The following is a 22,067-nucleotide window of genomic DNA, read 5'->3' as shown; positions in this document are numbered from 1 at the left end:
GCATGACACAAAGTTTTACACCTCGCCTGGGCTAGTCAACACCAACATTATACTGTTGATGACTATAAACATGTTGCCTGGTTAGACAAGTCTCTTCTCAAATTGTATCAAGTGGATGGATGTGTACGGGTATGGAGGCAACCTAATGGACCCTGCATATCAGCAGGGGACTGCATGAGCTGGAGGAGGTTTTGTAATGGAGTGGGGAATGGGCAGTTGGAATGAACAAATTACTGAGGTTCTACAGTGTATAATCAAGAGCTTCTATAAATTCATATATGTGTTCAGGTAAAACACCATCTTCAAGGTCTAATAGATATGCAATGTTATCATTTAAAGCGCTCATTTAATTAGGAAATCTTTTATATGAAATCTGACTTTCCTTTCATTACTTTTCCTAGTCATGTCTATCACAAAAAATCTAAACTGATCATTCCAGCATTTACTACACATTTTTTTTCAAATCATCAAACTTTAAATCACCACCAACAAACTCATGATAGATATTTAAATTTGTGTCATCCTGTCTGAAAATAATTAAAAAATTTAGATTGTCTGTTAATAATGTTTAGATATTTTGGAACGTGTATGAGCTAAATGAAAACAATCTTTTTTTTATGTTTTGCTCCACTAAAATATTCTCTAACTACATCTTTATTTTAAAGAATAAATTCATTGATTACTATTAGTGAATTTTCTAGGCATTGATCTAATGTTATTCATCATTTTTCATCATTTTTGTCAGTAAAAGTAGTAATTTTCTCATTATTTTTATCTTAAACTTTCTACACATTTTTTAATAAATTATTGATGTTTTGGCTGATTTAACTTTGATGATATTTTATTTGTAGATTTCAAAAAAAATCTAAGGTAGCATACACTGACAGATACTTCCAAATACATATAATGAGAGAATTCGAAATACCATCAAAGGTAATCAGATTTATTAAAATCTGTACAGATGATATTTTATGTTGTATCAAGACATCTGTAGGAGAAACAGAAAATTTTTATAAACTTCCTTCACTCTGGTGCAATTTTGTGATTAACATTTGATAGTCCCACTATGGCTGCAGTACATAAGGACATGTTTTTATACAGCAGCTCTGAAGATTGTCATTATTGACCAAAACCAGTACCTTGAAGACAAACATTTGTGTTATTTAGCTCGTCTTAGAATACATTGATAGAGAATTTAGTGAAACTAATCCTCAAGGGATCCAAATGTACGAGTTGAACATTACTGGACTTACCTACAGAGATGATATAGTATTAATAAGTAGTTCCAAAAAAAATTAGTCAAAATGATGCAAAAATATTATATAATTGCTGAGAAAGCAGGATTACGTGTTAATGAATAAAAGACAGAATATCTGAACAAAACTTTCTTTAATTTTATCAAAATCTTACAGAAAAGATCACTTAGCACTAACTTCAAAATCCATTTGTATCAGTCAACCGTTATACCAGTAACATCACACAGATGTGAAGCATTAATATTTAGAAAGAAATATGAAGAAAAACTGTTAATATTCGAAAGAAATATACTAAGAAAATTTTTGGTCCAATATATGATGAAGATAACATGGAATGGAAGATAAGAAAAAATGAAGAATTAAGAGAGCAGTACAAACACCATAACACCATATGTGTGCTAAAGAAGAGAAGGTTGAACTGGGCAGGCCATATAGCAAGAATAACAGAAAACAGAGTACCTAATATAGCATTCGGAAGAACAATATATGGAATGAGAGGAAGAGGAAGACCTTTAAGTTGCTGGAGAGGTAACATCTGGGAGGACACAACTAGGATGAATATGAACACTGAATGGCCAAACAATGCACTCAACAGAAGGAAATGGAAGAGGCTTGTAGAGCAAGCGTATGGTCGATAAGACTCTTGCCACCTGTAAATAAAATAAATAAACTTTTGTAAGAAACATACAAGTGATTTATCTTACTCTATTTCAACCATCCTAGGGATAGCATATAATTATCAATCATTAATGTTGTTCAAACTTCCTAGCAAATTAAAACTGTGTGCCAGACCGATACTCGAACTCCGGACCTTTGCCTTTCACGTCCTCATAGCTTTACTTCCGTCAGTACTTCGTCTTCTACCTACCAAACTTCGCAGAAGCTCTCCTTGGAAGGTAGGAGATGGGGTACTGACGGAATTAAAGCTGTGAGGACGGGGCGTGAGTCGTGCTTGGGTAGCTCAGTTGGTAGAGCACTTGCCTTCGAGAGACAAAGGTCCCAAGTTCGAGTCTCGGTCTGGCACAAACTTTTAATTTGCCAGGGAGTTTCATGTCAGCCCACACTCCACTGCAGAGTGAAAATCTCATTCTGGAAACATCCCCCAGGCTGTGGCTAACCCATCTCTTTGCAATATCCTTTCTTTCAGGAAATGTGTGCTAAAGTGTTACTGGAAAACAGAGATATGAGTGCGGTTCACAGACATTGGAGAATTGAACACCACCACCGACAAGAGTAACAATTACAAGAATCAGAGATAAATCGAATGAACGGTGCAGTAATCCAAATATACACACGATCCCTTAAGAAATCTGTGAGGCAATGCACACATGAGGCTGGGATCTGCAGAAGCAGTGTACATAGAATTTTGCAGTCTCAGAACTTTAAACCTTATATTTCAAGACTTCTTCATGCTCTTAACGAGGATAGGCGAAGCGAATTTTGTGAGTGGTTTATTAACAGATGTGCAGAAGAGCAACGTTTCCAAGATCGAATTCTTTCGCCAGATGAAGCTACATTGAAACTCGATGAAAAAATTAACTGCCATAATTGCATGTACTCGGCCAGGGAGAATCCATTCATAACTGAGCGAAGGCATGTTAATTGACCAGGAGTAAGAGTCTGGAGTGGTCTGTCTTCTAGAAGGTTAATCGTGCCGTACTTCTTTGACAACACTGTCACGGGCGACTCATACTTGGAAATGATAACTCCTGATCTTATCGTTGTGTTTGGAGATGAAGATTATTACTTTCAACAGGATGGGCGCCACCTCACTTTCATCTGGATGTGAGGGCATTTGTCAATCATACATTCCCTGCCAGATGGATAGGACGAAGGAGGTGTATGGATATCCTGCTCAATCTCCGAATTTAACTCCTCTATACTTCTTTCTGTGGGATACTCTCAAAACACAGTTTATGCTGGGAGTTCACACACACTAGATGATCTTAGAGAGCAAATTGTTTTTCAGTTGGAAACAGTAAAGTTGGCATGTCACTCAGTGATAAGTTGTTTTCGACAATGTATTTCGATGGACAGACACCAGTTTGAACATTTACCACCTGAAGTCGGACCATGAGGCACGTAACACCACTAAAATTGTATTTCTAACCCCTTTCATTAAAGAGATGTTTAGTTTGAAAGAGTGTATACATTATTTTGGGACACCCTGTAGCTTGAAAAGCTTGGAAAAATTTATTCATTCAAAAATGATCGTGTGACATTGTTGGCTGGGAGAACCCATCTGGGGAAGTGTGGCCACTGGGTCACAAGTCTTATTTCACGTAACGCCACATTGGTATACTTGCATGTCAATAATGACAAAATGATGATGAGGACAGAACAACATCTAGTCCACTAGCAGAGAAAATCTCCAACCTAGATAGGAATCAAACCCGGGAATTCTCCATGGTAGGCAAGCAAGTAACCACTCAGCGGAGCATGTGAACCATTCATTAAAACAAACCCTAATATACACATTACAGCAGGTCAAATTTTTAAATAGAATTATTATTGAGACTGATGTTAAATTATATAAGGATATTAAAGACAGCATTGGGAGTGTGCTTGGATTTAGTAAGCTAATTATTGAATCTGATAAAAACTTTTACTGATGATGTTCCTAAAATTATTCCATTCCCATTAATCAATATTAACTTTAATCTAACTGATGGAGTGTTTGAGAAACATTCTTGTTACTTTCATTGAGAAACTAATATTATTGCTTCATTCAAGCCTAATGTTGAATTTGGTGGGCTGCTAATTCATGAACCACATTATCCTGGCTCTATTACAAGTTTTGATACTATACAGGATTTAGAAACAACTATAGCTGGTGAAAATGATAATTTACTTGACTTCAATAGAGCTTGTGTGACAGATGTTTTAGAAATCCCTTAAGAAAATTTCATTCATCAATAAATAATGAAAATAGAGAGCTATCAGTTCTACTCACAACCTGTGAATGAGAAAAACAAAAATAATCGAAATTCTCCTAATAAGGATACTGAGATTAATATGAATATTAGTGGTAGATAGATACATCCTAACTGTGCTCAGTCCTACATGAGCTTTATGATTATTAAAGCTTATGGATTAGATTACCCAACATATGATGGAAAATTTAATAAAAAATTAATTGAAAATTGTGTGGCAGAATTTGATTTTATAACCATAAATGATGGAGGTAAATTCTATCTAGAATTGAACATCTTCTTATTTCATCATTAGTTTTGTTACATTTGGCATATCTTTCTGATAAAATAAGTATAGAAGGATATATACTTAACAATGGAAAAATAAAGAGTAAGAAAAATCAGGTGCTTTATCTGCTTGGAATGTTTTGTGTTTTCTTCAGGGACTGAAGATAAATTTTATAGGAAGGAGATCATACTGCAACTTTTACTTGGAGTTCAAATGCTGGAGATTCTACTGATAGATGGGCTGTTGCAATGATGCTGGAACTGAAATAAAAATGCATTATCAAATGAAGGAAAAATTATAGTTGAATCAATGGAAATTCATGTCCCTGTTGTTAAATATGAACCGAGTTACGAGCGTGAACAACGAGAATATACAACGAAAAATACTAAAGTTCCTATGTTTTTATGAACGTCATACAGTTGAAGTAGCAGGATTAAATGGGTAGAAAAATTTTGAGCGAGTTATCACGAATTACTATAATTCAGTATGGTTTGATATGTCTTATTTTATTTTTGTTGCCTTTCAAACTAAATGAACATATAATCTTTTCATTGATTCTTCGTTGTATGACCACATTAAACTTCAGAAGATTTATATTAAAAATGAAAGGAATGAAATTTTTCCTCAAGAAATGTGGAATTAGGATTCAGCAAATTATCTGATGGCTTATGATGAATTTCTTAATTTTAAGCGAATGACACAGTTGAAGGGTGATGTAGATATAAGTCGATTTAATTTCATAACGAACTATCATATCTATGTCATTAAGATGACTCACAGAACGAATATTATTACTGCTCAGAAGACTATTATGAAATTATGTGCTATGTTCAATGATGAAATACTGAAGGACACAATCACCTACACAATTATGTTTGGAAAGATGCACAACACTGAATTTTGACTGAGAATTTTTAAACTGAAAGATTTAGTATTTAATGATTTCCGATTTTATTCATTATTAATTTTCTGACTAGCTCTTTTTATGTAGATCATGTTAGCATTTTGAATTTTGAAATTGTTTAATAGTTGGCTGGAAGTCGATCTGTTTGAAATAATGTTACTTACTCAATGGCTAAAATGAGTAGTAGGCCCACAACAGGAAATGTGATAAAGATAACGCAGCAGCTGGTGGCATGTTGCCTAATTAGCCATTGCAAGATAACACGGAGCACTTGGCTCATGCTGACTGAGATATACAATTACAGTGCCGTATTTTGCCTAGAATTGGTAGTTCAGTTTGTTATATGAGCGGATACGAATCATGAAATGTTTTGGCCAGCAGCATTCGTGGTTCAAATCCTGCTCAATACTGAGTATTGGCCAGGATTTCTCCATACGAGACACAGAGTTTTGCTGAAGAAAAGAGTATTGTGAATAGTAATTTTCAACTAAAATTTTTATTCATCATGTTAATATTGTTTCTTTTATTATTTTGAAGAAAATAATATTATAAATTAGAAACATAAAAAATAATGATAACGAATTTCAAAACTTTAAAATTTAAAAATTAATTCTAGTGTACTGCACAGTAATTCTAGTGTGCTCGAAATCGATGTTGGTTTCTATATGTAAATAGTAAGTGGGTATGTTGACTGCAGCTGGCATGTTTTTTATGCACACACTTTTTCATGAATTAATGAAATTAATTTTAAGATATAATGCAATACAATATAATATAATCAATTTAATTAATTCATAAAAATGTGTGTGCATGAAAAACATGCCAACTGCGCTCAGTGTATCCACTTACTACCCTTTTGCTACTGAAATTAGCTGAGAAAAAAATGTGTTTTGCATTACTTATTGAAAGCCCCTCGTAATGTTGTTCAATACACTGTGCTCAGCCACCAGAAGAAATATCTGTACTTGTGCCTGTTACACCCTGTATAGTGAAAAGTGTTGAATACGACTGACCATGTTCCCTCCATATCACCATTGAGAAGCTAGGGATCAAACGTGGACCCTCTCACTATTTCAGATAAAAGCGAATAAATAACATATAGTGCCTTGTGTGGTGATTTAAATCTGAACAAAACCAATAGGGCTAAGTATGAATTTTATGTAAAGTAGATAACAATGTCTTTGGCGTCAGACGTTACATACATTGACATGTGTTTTAGCTGCACAGGTTGTGAGATGCTTAATGCATCATCAGAAAGCCAAAGAGCACTTCATTCCACGCACCTAAAAGAAGACTAGACCTTCAGTCGAGGTGAAACAGCAGATTACACAGTCAAATAACACGCTATCCAGGCTGTGGTTCTCTCCTCTACCATTCAAGAAACATAACTAGCAGCATGGTGGCTCAGTACTTCTCATCAACATGTCACCAGTAGCGATGAGTCTAGCACCACCACCTTTTGTATCACTAACAAGCCATCCAAAGCCATTGTTCACAATCACTGTCTTTCAAGATCAACAACTCAGCAATACCTGAGGCTGTGTAAAAAAACTGATCATATTCGATTCAGTGGCGATGGCGCTGCCATTTCTCATCACAAGACATCAACAAAATACTGTCTACCTATTATGCAGTGAACTGTGGACTCTAACAACTGCTGTAACTCATGGAAGCTACAGTACTGAATCGGCTCCGAACCTTACACCAGAACTCAGTCTGCCATCAGCACTGATAATGAAACACGAACGTTAAGGATTTGCATGCGGCACGACAGTGTTATCCACATAAAGCAAGGCGAGTTTTTGCAGATGAAGACATTACAGCGAGGCTTATGGGATATACCTCAAGCCATGTGTTGATATAAAATTCGCCAACTAGTAGTGCTATAGTGCCAAGTGCCCCATACACAGGATGGCAGCATGCAACATACGCCACACACTATGCTTCGTAAGTTGCCTATACCACCACTGACGACAGCTGAGGCTACCACCATAACTGTTGACTCATCTCACAGTTGTACAACGCCTCTAGTGGGATGCAAGCTGCCACTCCTGTACATATCAACTTCTTTGAAGTATTATTTTCACTCTCTAAAATTATCCTTATGAGATGGTGCTTTGTCCCAAGGTGGCCATCAGCATATTGTATGTAGTGAACATACCCATGGCATTATGAGTGAAGCTGGTGCTACATGGTAGTGGTACTGCACTTTCATCAAGAGCCTCAATGCACAGGTATTATGGCATCAACAGAACATGGCGATGAACCAATTAGGTGACTGGGTGCATAAATGAAAACAGCTGTTTAATTCATTCCAAATGCAAGCAATGATTATCATTACGTGACAAGTGACAGTAGTGCTGACTTATTTCTGCATGAGAGGAAACGCAGTCATCTGGAGAACTTCTGCATGATACAAGACCTATCCCAATTGTGATACCAGTGTGTTACATGATTTGATTTATATTTAGTCCTTTTGGTTACATAGTTCACAAATATTGCACTAGCGGAACTACAAGGAAAAGCACTGATTCTACTAAACGACTAACAGTTGGTGCTGAATCCTTGGATAACGCTTCTAATGCACGTTGAGATCGTAATTCGCAATTTCCTCTGACCACAACTACTTAAATAAATTCGATTTTCCCCTAAAATTCCTCAGAACTACCCAAACCCACGAAATACATCTATCAGCTGATGCCTTACACCTGAAGAAAAGGTATCATTAATCAGCATGACTGTTTTATGAACGGGCAACATGTCACAGAAATGAAAATGACAGGAATCTGGGTCACATGAAAGAAAGCCAGCTCATGCCTTGTTGGCCATATCACTTTCAAGATTGAAACTACGTAATTTTTTTGAATATCGAATACTGGAATCATTGAACATAAAAAGCTTACAACAGTTATAATCGTGATTAAGGAAAAAATCATGCGAGAAAACGATTTCTACTGGAGAAAAAGTACTATGGTTTAAAATGTCAAGCCAAACTAGAAGAAAAATTATTGCAGTAAAAAAGCTTACAGCAGAAAGTCATGTCACTATTGCCTATGCAGACCAAGATTACACTCGGCGTGGTAATTGATGGAAACGGCCGTAAATTGAAAATGCATTTACTATTGCTCCCATCAGTCACCAAACCTATTGTCAACGTAATTTGCACTGATAGTAAATGTAACTATCGAGGTCACAAATTAATAGAATGCCATAATGTTGCTCTCACTAGGAGAATTTTTGGTACATATGTTAGCAGTAAAATGGCGTTAATGAAGCCTACTTTCATCACTAACTGAAGAGACTGTAAGTTTACAGAAAGTGATGTTAGTCAACTGACATGACCAAAATTTCAGTGTTTCTACACGTAATTACGTTAATGTCACATGAATTACCTCAGTTTCACTCTTCAATGCAGGGCTGAACGAAATATCGTTGTATTGACGACAATAGCCAACTTTGTAATTCGATTAGGAGATGCATTAGATAAACCAAAAAAATCTGTGGATTATTCCTTGGATTTTCAAGGACATTAGACTTTTCACCCAATAGAAATCGTAATAGATTTGGCTCTGTTAAAACTGTCGGCTTTCACATCCAAAGGTCTGGCGATAGATCACCAATGAACCCCAGGATTTTTTCTGTCACTTGTCAATTCTTTCTTCTCTACCACTTTTTGTCAACATGAAAAATGCTGAACTGCGCTGTGTCTCAGAGTCTACCTAAAACTGTATGTGCATAAATCAGTTCAAAGGTCAGAGTAAGAGAACGGCATATTACTTCCAATAGAATCGTACCTAGAAAAGCATGATTTTTAAACCAACTTTTGGGTTACTGACAGCTTTACTGCTTTAATGGGATAAAGCTGCTACTTGTCACCACGCTCAACTATTTATGGTGCTCTGAGGGAAACACTATGAGAGGAGATCAAGGAGAACACTGAAGCTACAGATAAAGATTAGTGGCAAGAATGCCCACATTTATTCACAAATACTCAGCTATGTACAAATCGATTCAGGCAGCTGATCCTGGAGGTCAATTACTATCCCAGAAGCTATGGCTGAATAGTAATCTTCACTGAAGGTGGGCTGGTGTGGACTGGCTAGAAGTGGACGATGGGGCGCCAAGTACACAAATAGGAGGTAGTCTTCTCAATAGTCAAACTTACTTGGAACTGCTGTAACACGGGCACGTATCACTTCTCGGGGAGCGCCACCATTGCGACTTCTTGGTGCGGAAATCACTGGCGCATACTCGGTCTCTGGAGTGGGTTGTCGACCTATCGACGTCTGTGGTGATGTCTGGTGATGCGTGCAGTGCTTATGACACAACAATGCTGATGTTATGAGATAGTGCTTGAAAAACACACTACAATGTGTGAAAATAATATTAACAGTATATCCTTTTGATAAAAGTATGTAATCCTATTTCAGACTGATGAAATATGATTCACCACAGGGTTCAGTTATGGGGCCTATCCTATTCATACTACACGTATATTGTATGCTCTCATGTAGGCAGATGACACATTTCTTGTGGTAAGTATCGAGTCAAGATAACAGCTGTAATATAATATTTCTCCAAATATAACTATTTCAAACATTTAATTAAGCGAAAATAACTGATTTCTAAATGCTAAAAAACACATGATGTGTAGTACCCTTTTAAAACGTAACCCATGGACAAATAAACTAGTACTACTACTATTATGACTGTGATATGTTGTTTCAGTGCTGCTGGTACCTACATCCCCCCTATGTTTATCTTCCCTAGGAAGAGGATGTCAAATCTCTTAAGTAAAGGTGGACCAGTTGGAGCAATATATGGTTGTTCCGTCAATGGCTGGTCCAATGAGTCATTATTTTTCGAATGGATCCAACTTTTCAGAACAATGTAAAAACAAATACTGATGACCCTGTGCTGCTGATTTTAGATAATCACAGCAGCCACATTTAACTTGATATTTTTGAATTTTGTAAAAAACATTCTGTTGTCATGGTAACCATACCTCCACACACTTGTCACAAGATTCAACCACTAGATGTTACATTCTTTTCCTCTTTGAAATCAGCCTTCAATCGTGAATGTGACATGTATATAAAGTCACAGGTGTATCAAAAAATTACACCATATGAGTTAGCAGAACTTTTTAATAAGGCACATATTAAGGTAGCTACCATGGACAAAGGGCAGTCAGGGGGTTAAGGCATGTGGGATTTGCCCTTTCAATCCAAACAAATTTCAGCATGACGACTTACAACAATGTGAGATCTTCAGAGATGTTGTCCTTGAAGATGAAGAGGTTCCGAATGCAACAAATGGAAATGAAGTGGTTGCATCTACAAACGAGCCACATATCCCCAAAAGGAGTCAAGAACAGATTCCTGGATCTTCAGCAGAAGATGTTCCACTTCTAGTAGGCCTAGAAGAGGTCACAACAACATCAACTAAAAGTGCATGTGTCAAGCACGTTAGTGTATTTGACATATCTCCTGTTCCAAAACAAAAACAAGTTCTTCCTAAGACGAAACAAGCCAAGGGAAAGCCTAAGGGAAAGTCAGTGATCCTTACAGCAACTCCAGAGAAGAATAAACTGCTAACGGAGTTACCGATAAAGAAACAAAAAGAAGCCATGAAAAAGAAAGATGAAGGAAACAAGAAAAGAAATCTTAACGATAAAGCAGATAAGTGCAGAAATCTACAACTTCAAAAAGTCTCAATGAAGAAACAGACATTATATAAGAGGAAACACCACCAAGAAAGTGAAAGTAGTAGAGAGGATGACCTAAATCTGGACTTGCAGAACATTTGTGATGGGGATGAAATGGATGATATTGATCCAATGGAGATTTCAGAAGATGTCTGTTTAGTTTGTGGAGAGTTTGGGAAAGATGGAGAACTATGGTACCGATGTATTTCTTGTAGCAGATGGAGTAATGAAGAATGTAGTGGCTGGAACACTCCAAAAGGTTACAAGTGCAATCTTTGCTGTATGAGAAAATAAACTCTTTTCACATCAATAAAAATGTAAAAAACGAAAATTATAAGAGATGTTTGTAGAATTACATTATTTAGTTCTTAAATATACTGTTTACTATTTGTAGTAACTAATAAGCAAATAAAAATAGCAATTATTGTACATTTTTAATGGTTTGTTTGTTTTACGTGTTATTACCCAGTACTTTGCGTGTCATTACCCTCAGGGGTGGGGAATACCACGCATTTGCACCTTTTTTTATTTTAATGTTCAAAATCAAGGTACTGTTTATAACTATTTACAGACGATTGGAATATGCGGAGAAATGTCCATTGCATGGTATGTACTTATTTTCGTAGGTTTGAATGACGTAACGAATGGTTCACATCGATTTTTCTTAGGTGCGTGTATTTCCCCCACTCTCCCCTAACACAGTAATCACGGCGAGGCTTCGACATCCGATACGAATAGATGGCGCCAACTTCAAAAACATAGATTTTTTGTACTTTTGTTAAAAAGGCAGTTAGCAGCAGAGTACGCAGCAGCTCTGTTCCAATATTCTTTTTAGGAAGAACCCGGCGACATCATCTTTCGCATTTACTACCTTTAGCATGGACTTATAATAATATCTCCATGTTCTTTTGGAACCAAAGATATTCATATATGCATTCTTGGAAATGACAAATGGGCAACTGAGAAACAATTTATGTTTATATTTGTTTATGTATTGGTGCTGTTGATTATTTTACGTTGACAGTAATGTCTCTTGACTAATTACCTGTTACAACCGTAGAAAGGTCTGTCTGAGCAGCAGTGCATGTCAAATGTTTGAATGGCAGAGTCAATTAATGAGCCGGTATATAAAATAGAGGATTTTCATTAACTGTTGACAACACTCCTTGATTGTCGACATTATTACACAACTCCACAAAGCGGAAAATTGGTTTCTTTGGGTATGTACCGTCAGTATGTTCTAACTTGAGATGGTTGCCGTTCAAATTTAATTCTGATCACCATCGTGCAGTGCTTAAGGGACATTCAGCAGGACCGGAGTTCTGTTTGCCGGCCATCAGCCGAGGATTAGGTTTGCTGTGATCGTCGAACTAATTCCAATACGCTAAACGCATGGAAAGTTCTCCTAGAGGATAATGCCTTGACTTCCTTCCCAACTCTGACATGTGCTCTGTCTCTTAATGGCATCGTCGTCGTTGAGGAACTAAACCCTATGCTAAGAAAACTTTTGATCTATTGAGAACAAATTCTGCAGATAGTGTATAATGCCCACAGATTATATACTTGACACCTTGGCTAGTTATGTCTTGCTCTGCCATCATCATAGAAATACATCTGAATACATTATTAATCACATGCTTGAAATTTATATTTATCAGATTATTGTCGTTTCCCTAGTATCCTTGCGTTATTTTGCCTTTAATATGGCAGCATGCAACACATTTTGTTGATATGAATCAGGAGATTATCTCCTGCCAGATGTTATGAAGGGTTATTTAATTGTTATAGCTAGCTGTCAAGTCACGAAATCATGGAACTTCGCTAAGTGGTAATAAACATTTTACCCATATTATGTCACTGATTACTTGTCACCTTGTAATTACTGCTTTTGTGTGTACCATTTTATGTGAGACCGCCAAGGTGTTTGGAAAAATGAGTTTGTTTGTTTATTTTTCATTAACCACATCATCTTCACAGACAATATTTGTAACTGATTGTGTGTACAGAACCAAATGATAAAACATCAGGATACCAACAGAAGCTCTATGACTTGCAGAACATATAGCAACAATCCAGTTGTAGAAAAGACTTTTTGGGTTCGAAATTGTCTTGCCAAATATACAAAAATCCTTCTTTCATTTCATGTCTTCTTATTGGTGGTCCCATTAGCTTTTTATTCTCTGAATACAGAACTCAAGTTTTCTTTTGCTGGTAAAGTTTCATTGCTGGTTGCACAGGTTCTTTAGCTATTCAGCATCCATGATTATAGTTTTTTTTCCCTGAATATACTTTTCTGTATTTAGTTGTCTTCTTTGTGGTATGTAGTAATGTAAATTGGTATATTGCCTAATGATTTTTTGTATCATTCCAGTTATAGAAAAGATTATGTTGGTATCTTTCTGTTTTATGTAGTTCATTATGTTGTTTGTTATCTTTATGTTAACAAATCAGACTTCCTTCACAATGCTGTGGTTAATGTAGTCTGTGGACCCAGTCTCATATCTTTCCATTTGTCAACATCTATTCTGAGGGTAGACCTTTCTGATTTCATCGTTCTAAAAATTTTGGGCTTTACAGAAGTATCCAATTCCACCCGTCTGCTCACATGTCACGTACAAGATAGCATTATATGTTGTTGTTGTTGTGGTCTCCAGTCCTGAGACTGGTTTGATGCAGCTCTCCATGCTACTCTATCCTGTGCAAACTTTTTCATCTCCCAGTACGTACTGCAGCCTATATCCTTCTGAATCTGCTTCGTATATTCATCTCTTGGTCTCCCTCTATTATTTTTACCTCCCACACTGCCCTCCAATGCTAAATCTGTGATCCCTTGATGCCTCGGAACATGTCCTACCAACCGATCCCGTCTTCTGGTCAAGTTGTGCCACAAACTCCTCTTCTCCCCAATCCTATTCAATACCTAGTTACGTGATCTACCCACCTAATCTTCAACATTCTTCTGTAGCACCACATTTCGAAAGCTTCTATTCTCTTCGTGTCCAAACAATTTATCGTCCATGTTTCACTTCCATACATGGCTACACTCCATACAAATACTTTCAGAAATGACTTCCTGACACTTAAGATATACTCGATGTTAACAAATTTCTCTTCTTCAGAAATGCTTTCCTTGCCATTGCCAGTCTACATTTTATATCCTCTCTACTTCAACCATCATCAGTTATTTTGCTCCCCAAATAGCAAAACTCCTTTACTACTTTAAGTGTCTCATTTCCTAATCTAATGCCCTCAGCATCACCCAACTTAATTCGACTACACTCCATTATCCTCGTTTTGCTTTTGTTGATATTCATCTTATATCCTCCTTTCAAGACACTTTCCATTCCGTTCAACTGCTCTTCCAAGTCTTTTGCTGTCTCTGACAGAATTACAATGTCATCAGCGAACCTCAAAGTTATTATTTCTTCTCCCTGGATTTTAATACCTACTCCAAAATTTTTTATTATTTCCTTTACTGCTTGCTCAGTATACAGATTGAATAACATCGGGGAGAGGCTACAACCCTGTCTCACTCCCTTCCCAACCACTGTTTCCCTTTCATGCCCCTTGACTCTTATAACTGCCATCTGTTTTCTGTACAAATTGTAAATAGCCTTTTGCTCCCTGTGTTTTACCCCTGCCACCTTTAGAATTTGAAATAGAGTATTCCAGTCAAATTCAAATCAAATATGCCTTTTAAAATATTTAGAGATAAAAAAAGACGAACACTTGTTTTTACCTGACAACAATTCACAGTACAGTATGCAAAATTTTCATCTCAAATATGGGATGCCAGCACAATATGGGACAGGTGGCAGGGTCATTCCATGTCAAGTCACGCAGGCCTTGACACCAACCATGTCAGATTTTGATGAAACTTGGTACAATTACTTCTTTTATCATCCTGAAAGCACTTGTAAAATTTTTTGCTCTATCTCTTGTAGTTTCTTTTATATAAATTTTTAAAGTTTTTAGATTTGGCGTTGTTTCAGCAGTCGGAAGTCATAACTTAAATGTGTCCTCACAACTAAAAAAATTTGTATATTAAAGAATACTCAAGATATTAGTATGAAATTTGGGAATAAGTTTGTGTATTATATCTAAATGTTAAAAAAATTACCATAAAGATATATTAAAATCTTCCAAATGAAAAAAAAATTTACAAGTGGTTTTTTTTTTCTTTCTCCCCCCCCCCCCCCCAACGGATGTTTAGTTTTACAAAAACTGCAATATCTAGAGTCTCAGACCTGATAGAAAGCTCAAATTTGTTTTAAAATACTCTTAATTGTATAGGCTATTAGATAAAAGAAAAATTATGTTGGCTTTTTAACCTGTTTAATAGTTATCTAATTTTTAAAATAATATTAATTATATTTTAAAAATAAAAAGTACCAAGTGACTTAGACACCGAAAATAAGTTTTTGTCTTCTTGGAGTAACAATGTACGCTTGGATATTGTTTTGTTACTCCTGTGTTTTGAAGTAAAAATATATTACTGTGTTATATAGTGCTTGGATAATATTTTATTAAGTTTATTCGAATTTTCAGTAAGTACTGTTACGTAGTTTACAGAGATTCTTTTCCAGTATCCTATAAAAGTAACCAGAACAGTAATCAGACGAAAAGTGAAATCAGTATGTCAGATATTCAAACCTGTAGCGTAGGGTTATTTAAAAAATCTGTGACTGTTTCCAAACGACCTACACACCTTCAAAAAAGTTACAACAATTGAGTGAGGAAGAAAAAGATTTGATCCACTTACGATCTGGAATTAATCTGTGTGAATTTAAGAATATATGTTCACACCACAGCTACTACTTTTTAAATGTTTTTGAAAAGTATCAAACAACATGTGTAGACCCACTAAAAAAACACAAAAAGCCCATCAAAAAATTGTTGAGAAGTGTAGGCTTGGATCTTTCTAAACAATTACTGACAAAAAATATTAGCATAAAACCTCCACAAAAGCTTTGCTCAACATGCCGTAACTTTTGTGAGGAAAAATTAAGAGTTGAAGTCAATGAAAGTGAAACAGATGATGAAGTCATGGTTGAATTAGAATAATTGGAATCCAGAAATGAATCCCTAGTACAAATAAACATTGCTCTTGATAATTTAGGTTTAACACCGATAAAGCTTCATGGCTTGTCAGAACAAAGTAAAGGGTCTTATTTTAAAAGGAAGGTTAGCAGTATTGAATAGACTGCAAAAAAGGCGGTTTCAAAAGCAATAAAATATGATGCACCAAGTTCTGAATGATGACGAAGAAGATACAAGTGTGGTTGAGAAAGCAAAGGATTTTGATGTAATGATTTCTCTTATGAAAGAGAAGATTTCATCTGTTGGGAGGTCTAGAAAAATCCAGATTCTGACCTTGGCTCCAGATTCTTAGAGTCGAAATAAAGTGATGAAAGAATTTAATGTAAGTGAGTACATGGTGCGACAAGCTAGAAAGCTAAAATCTGAAAAGGGTATTTTGGAAACTCCTGGTCCAAAAAAAGGTAAAACTCTTTCTGAAAATACAGTAAGACTTGTAACAGATTTTTATGAAAACGATGAAAGTTCCAGAGTGCTTCCTGGAACAAAAGACAAAGTAAGTGTTCAAAAAAATGTGTACATGCAAAAAAGACTCATTTTGTGTAACTTGAGAGAACTCTTGTTATTCTTTCAAATGGGAGAATCCCGAGGTAGAAGTAGGATTTTCAAAATTTTGTTTCTTGAGACCCAAATGGTGTATCCTTGCTGGTGCTGCAGGCGCACACACTGTATGTCTATGCAGTATCCACCAGAATGTTAAACTATTACTGGATGCTGTGAAAATTGAAGAATCTTATAAGGATCTAATTAAGATGCTTGTGTGCAACACGGAAAACCAAAACTGCATGCTACATCATTGCGACAGCTGTCCTGCAAATACTGCACTAACTGAGTACTTAACTGAAAAACTAAGTGAAGATTATGATTTAGAAGAAGAAATTGTAATCAGTCAGTGGGTTAACACAGACAGGGCAGAAATGATCAAACGGTCTTATCAGTGTTGAAGACTACATTTATTTATTGGTTAGGTCATTGGAAAAGGTCACCCCGCACTCGTTTATAGCAAAATCCCAATCAGCAGCCTTTAAAAGATTGAAAGAAGACCCACCATCCAAAACAGCAATGGATTTCAGTGAAAATTATTCCTTTGTTATACAAAATGAGATCCAAAGTTACCACTGGAATAGAGGTGGTTGTACTCTACACCCAGTTGGAGTTTTTCTAAGAAATGAGGAAAACAATGTTTTTGTTTCCAACCACTGTTTTATTGGTGATGACCAAGAACATGACACAGGTTTTGTTAACTTTGTACAAAAAGAAATTACAAAGTGGCTGTCATTACATCATACTGACATTGACTCAGTTCACTACTTTACAGATGGTTGTGCTGGGCAGTACAAAAATAGAAACAGTTTTAAAAATTTGACTGAACACTTGAGAGACTTTAATTTGAAGGCCCAACACACTTTTTTTGCAGGCCGAACACACTTTTTTTGCAAGTCATGGGAAGTCAATTTGTGATGGCCTAGGAGGGAACTATTAAAATTTTAAGGAAAGCCAGTCTACAGCTTTCAGACGAAGAACAAATAATGACAGCAATCGATGTGTACAAGTTTTGTGAAAAAAATATTGAAAACATTCATTTTCACTTTATTGACAAAAAAGAAGCTGATTTGCTATGGTTAAAACTAGAAAAACGTTTTTCAGCAACCCGAACCATTCCTGGAACAAGAAGTTTTCATAACTTCAAACCACTTCCAACAAACAACCTTGAAATTAGAAGGACTACAGATAGTGTAAAACCATCCTTAGTCTTTTCTTTCCATTCTTCTTCTGATTGGGTTCGTGTTGAACCATCCATAAATAGCTATGTGGCTGCAAATTATGATGGTAACTGGTACTTTGGACTGGTAAAAACAATATTCAATGATGAAGAAGATGCAGAAATTCTGTTTTTACATTCTTTAGGACCAGCTGCATCATTTTATTGGCCTGAAAGAGAAGATTCTTGCATAGTGCCTTTGGAGCACATAGTCTGTCTAGCAGATGCACCTCAATCAAGCGGCACTGGGAGAATGTATTACTTCAAAAAAGACTGTATCAAAAGAACTGAAAGCTCTTGGATGAAGTGGAAAAACAGTTTGAATCAGCATTAATGTTTATTAAAAAGACAAAATTACTCAAAAAATTCAATGTTTCAAGCAATCAGTTGGGTTATACATAAGTGTCGTAAGTACACTATCTTTGTACATAATTCTAATGTAATCTACTATAGTTAATAAACATGTTAAAAAGTCATCATTATTTTTGTTTTATCAAGTAGCCTATATGTTTAAGAGTAAATTAAAACAAATTTGAGCATTCTATCAGGTCTGAGACTCTAGACATTGCAATTCTTATAAAACAAAACATCCGTTAAAAAAAAAAAAAACATATATATTTTTTTCCATAGAAAATATTAATAATAGTATCATTTTTATCTTCAAATATGTATAATAAATAAACTTGCTGCAAAAATTCATGATGTGATCTAAAAGAGTTTTTAAGATAAGCAATTTTAAAGTTTTGAATACAAATTAAATTTACCATTTCCGAAGGTTTGGAAAACGCAAAACATAAAAACTTTAAAAATTTATTAAAAAAAACTATAAGAGATACAGCAAAAAAATTTGCAGGTGTTGTCAGGATGGTATTAGAACCATTTGAGCCAAATTTCATGAAAATCTAAGGAGGTGGGTGTAAAATTTATTTTTTATTGGGTGATTTGATATGGAATGACCCGGCAATCCAAAGTGCTTCCTTTATCTTTTGCATTCTAGAAAATGGAGTTGAGGTTTTTACTTTAAACAGTTGTCATTATTATTATTATAATGAGCTTTTTTAACGCAGTTTGTTGTAAAATTATAGCCAAGATATTTATTTCGGTGTCTTCTAGTGGTAGGTCTGTACTTCATACCATTATGTGCACTGGCTCTACAAATTGGTTACTGTTCTTAGTTTTTGTGGCAACGGCCTTGCCGCAGTGGATACACTGGTTCCCGTGAGATCACCGAAGTTAAGCACTTTTGGGCGTGGTCAGCACTTGGATGGGTGACCATCCGGGCCACCATGCACTGTTGCAATTTTTCTAGGTGCACTCAGCCTCGTGATGCCAATTGAGGAGTTACTTGACCGAATAGTAGCGGCTTTGGTCCAGAATACCATCTTACGACTGGGAGAGCGGTGTGCTGACCCCACACTCCTCGTATCCGCATCCTCCACCGAGGATGACACGGCAGTCGAATGGTCCCGGTAGGCCACTTGTGGCCTGAAGATGGAGTGCCTTTTTTTTGTTTCCCCTTAGTTTTTGCAGTATTTAAAGGTGGTACTCTTCATGTGTTTTGATGGCTCCACTGAGAAGAGGTCGTGAAGTCTTAATGTTTATCTTCTGTTGGTACCATGTAATCTGTACACATGATCTTCTTGGTCATTATTACATCCTGTTTTATTTCTGCCGTGGTGTAATTTTCTTTCGTTCTTTTTTACTTTTACTTTTTTTTTAATGAATTCTTAAAGTCAGATGACATTTTGATTGGGAAGTTCTGTGTTGGCTCATTTTAGGAATTGGAGATACTTCTTTATCCATAACTCAGTGGAGTTTTTCAACACTAATGGTGAAAACTAGTGCTAGCATATAGCCCTCTCCTTTCACATAACTAAGCTTGTGCCCAAGCTTAATGTTGCCATCTGGCAGATGGATTTCCAACAGTTCACTGCCCTCACTGCTCAAGATAATGTGAAGAGGTCTGCCATTTAATCTGCGACATTGGCAGACAATTAGGACTCCACTACTTCCCCTCGCTGGTCAAATACTGGAAAAAATTAGTTTTGTACACTGCCAGAGTTTTAACCTGCTGCAACTGCATCAAGCACCACCACACTGCAGAACATTCGTGACCTTATCTATGAAAGGTGGTTTTGTTGTTTATCATAATACGTTTGAAAAAAGGATGGAGTGTCTGTCTACTGTATATTAGTGGTTCTGTTTTTGTACAGTTCTAACCTGTGTATGTTCTTTCACCTATTTTTACGTCAAATGCCTCTGTGTAGTGAGTGATAGAAGGAACTCCACAACACTTTTAATAATTTCCTTTCCTGTTACAATTGCTAATAGCATGAGAGAAAATGCATGGTGCACAATTATATCTCTATTAACCATTTTGTGGTTGCCCTTTTATGGAGTAAATGATGGAAGAATATCAATTGTAGTCACTGAGCAAGGTGGCACAGGGAGAAGTCACTCGACTCATATTCAGGACGATATTGTTTCTAGGGGGCTCAATGACATGGTTATCAGCATCCTTGCAGAATATGAATGTGTGTGTTTAGTGAGGTGAATAGTCTATCCTTCATAAACAATCTTCTTGGGGCAATGATTCGTGGATACATTTTAGGGACTTGAAAGAATGCCCGAAAAAGGCAGCTGAGACAGAAGTTGCCTATCAGTATACTAAAATGGATTTAAAAAAATCACACATAGGTGTGTGCATGCCCTTACCTCAGTCTTTAATAAATTTATGATGTAGACATCACACAAAATACTAAATGAAATGAATTGTTGCATGTGGCTGTGTGACCACTTAAAAAAAGGGGGGGGGGAGGGTGTTCAGTCACTCTAAGAACAATAAAAGTATGTACATGGACGTTGAAACTGCTTAAATAGAATTCCCAGTGTGTACAAAATGTGTAGTTATACACAAATGTACACACAGTCAAAACTGTAAAACTATGCTACAGGTAATTGTGATTGGCTTGATTAGTGACCAAAAATTATGCACCAGCCATCAATGCACCAAGCAGTTTGGGCAGGAGTCCAAGCAACACATAAAACCTGAAAAATCTTGTTCCACATTTGACTCATTATTGAAAACAGTGGATAAATTATTATTAAGAGAAACTGCTGCCTTCTCGTAAAAATAATGCAGTGGAGTAAAATCACACCAGTACCAATATTGCACAAGCACCACACTACTGAAGGATAAGCCTTTGTGTCATAGGACAGTGCGCTGTTCTCATCCACGTTAAAGCCACTTGTCACCATCAGTGTGACTGGACAGCATTTTCTATGTCAAAGTTGTTTGGCTCCACCAGCCTGAATTTGCTGTTTAGTATCCCAGCCACACAGATTTCCTCCTTAACAATGAGGTAATAGACAGCGAGAAACAGCAAATTATTTTTGTTGCCTCTGTCCCTTGTTGCTTTGTTGGCTTGCTCACCCCCTGAATTCCCACATGGCCATTTACCAAGCAGAATAATACTTCTTCCCTTGCTGCTGTAGTATGTAAAGATCGTCTTTTTAGTTTTGCACTACTTTGTTTGCTCATTTGACCTTGTTCCTTGTTTTGCACTTCCAGTGTCACTGTCCCTGAACCCTTGCTGGTATCTGTACCATGTTTTATGCAATGAGTAGTTACACATGCTGGGCAGTATGTGTACAAAATAGGCAGGCTTCTGAATGGCATGGCAACTCACTTGTTGCTGCCATAATCCAGTGCTGAATTGGGAAATAGTTCACTGTGCTATGGCTGTGATAGTCGAAAGTGATTCGTCAGCAACATTTTCTTGTACGTTGGTTGACTCTTGCACTGGCAGTTTTCACCAATGGCTGTATGTTCTTAAAGATGGAATTTACTAGGCATCAACGATATGGCCGTGATCAAAAGCTCTAAATCACATGCTTTGCTCATCCTGCACTTGCCTGTCATGATGAAGGCCAATATCTCTAACAACACTCCAGTCATATACCATTACCAAGTATCCCATTTAAAATGGTGACAGTAGCATAATCTATTCGTGTTACCTAAATATAACTAAGTTGATCATGAGTTTCATACATAAAATTTTAATGACAGTTAATTGTTAATGGTGTTTCTAACAGCTGCTTCACATTGATTAGAGCATGTGAGTTCATTGAAAACTAATT

At 36.3% G+C, this 22,067-nt stretch overlaps 1 protein-coding gene and 1 pseudogene across 4 annotated transcripts in view; both read left to right on the top strand.

Moving 5' to 3' along the window:
- The first annotated feature begins 12,022 nt into the window (after positions 1-12,022).
- The window catches only part of LOC126198876 (uncharacterized), a 66,513-nt gene continuing 56,468 nt past the window's right edge, over positions 12,023-22,067 (top strand). For 3 of the 4 annotated variants that reach the window (XM_049935484.1, XM_049935501.1, XM_049935493.1), the window contains exon 1: positions 12,023-12,288. The gene's annotated coding sequence lies outside the window, so the exon portion shown is untranslated. The remainder of the gene's footprint in view (positions 12,289-22,067) is intronic. The other variant, XM_049935510.1, reaches the window with a different exon arrangement.
- LOC126212899 (5S ribosomal RNA) lies at positions 19,110-19,227 on the top strand (annotated as a pseudogene).

Source organism: Schistocerca nitens, chromosome 1 (genome assembly GCF_023898315.1).
Source record: "Schistocerca nitens isolate TAMUIC-IGC-003100 chromosome 1, iqSchNite1.1, whole genome shotgun sequence".
Classification (NCBI taxonomy): domain Eukaryota; kingdom Metazoa; phylum Arthropoda; class Insecta; order Orthoptera; family Acrididae; genus Schistocerca; species Schistocerca nitens.
Note: the sequence above shows the minus strand (reverse complement) of the source record. Positions and strands in the feature narration are given on the sequence as shown.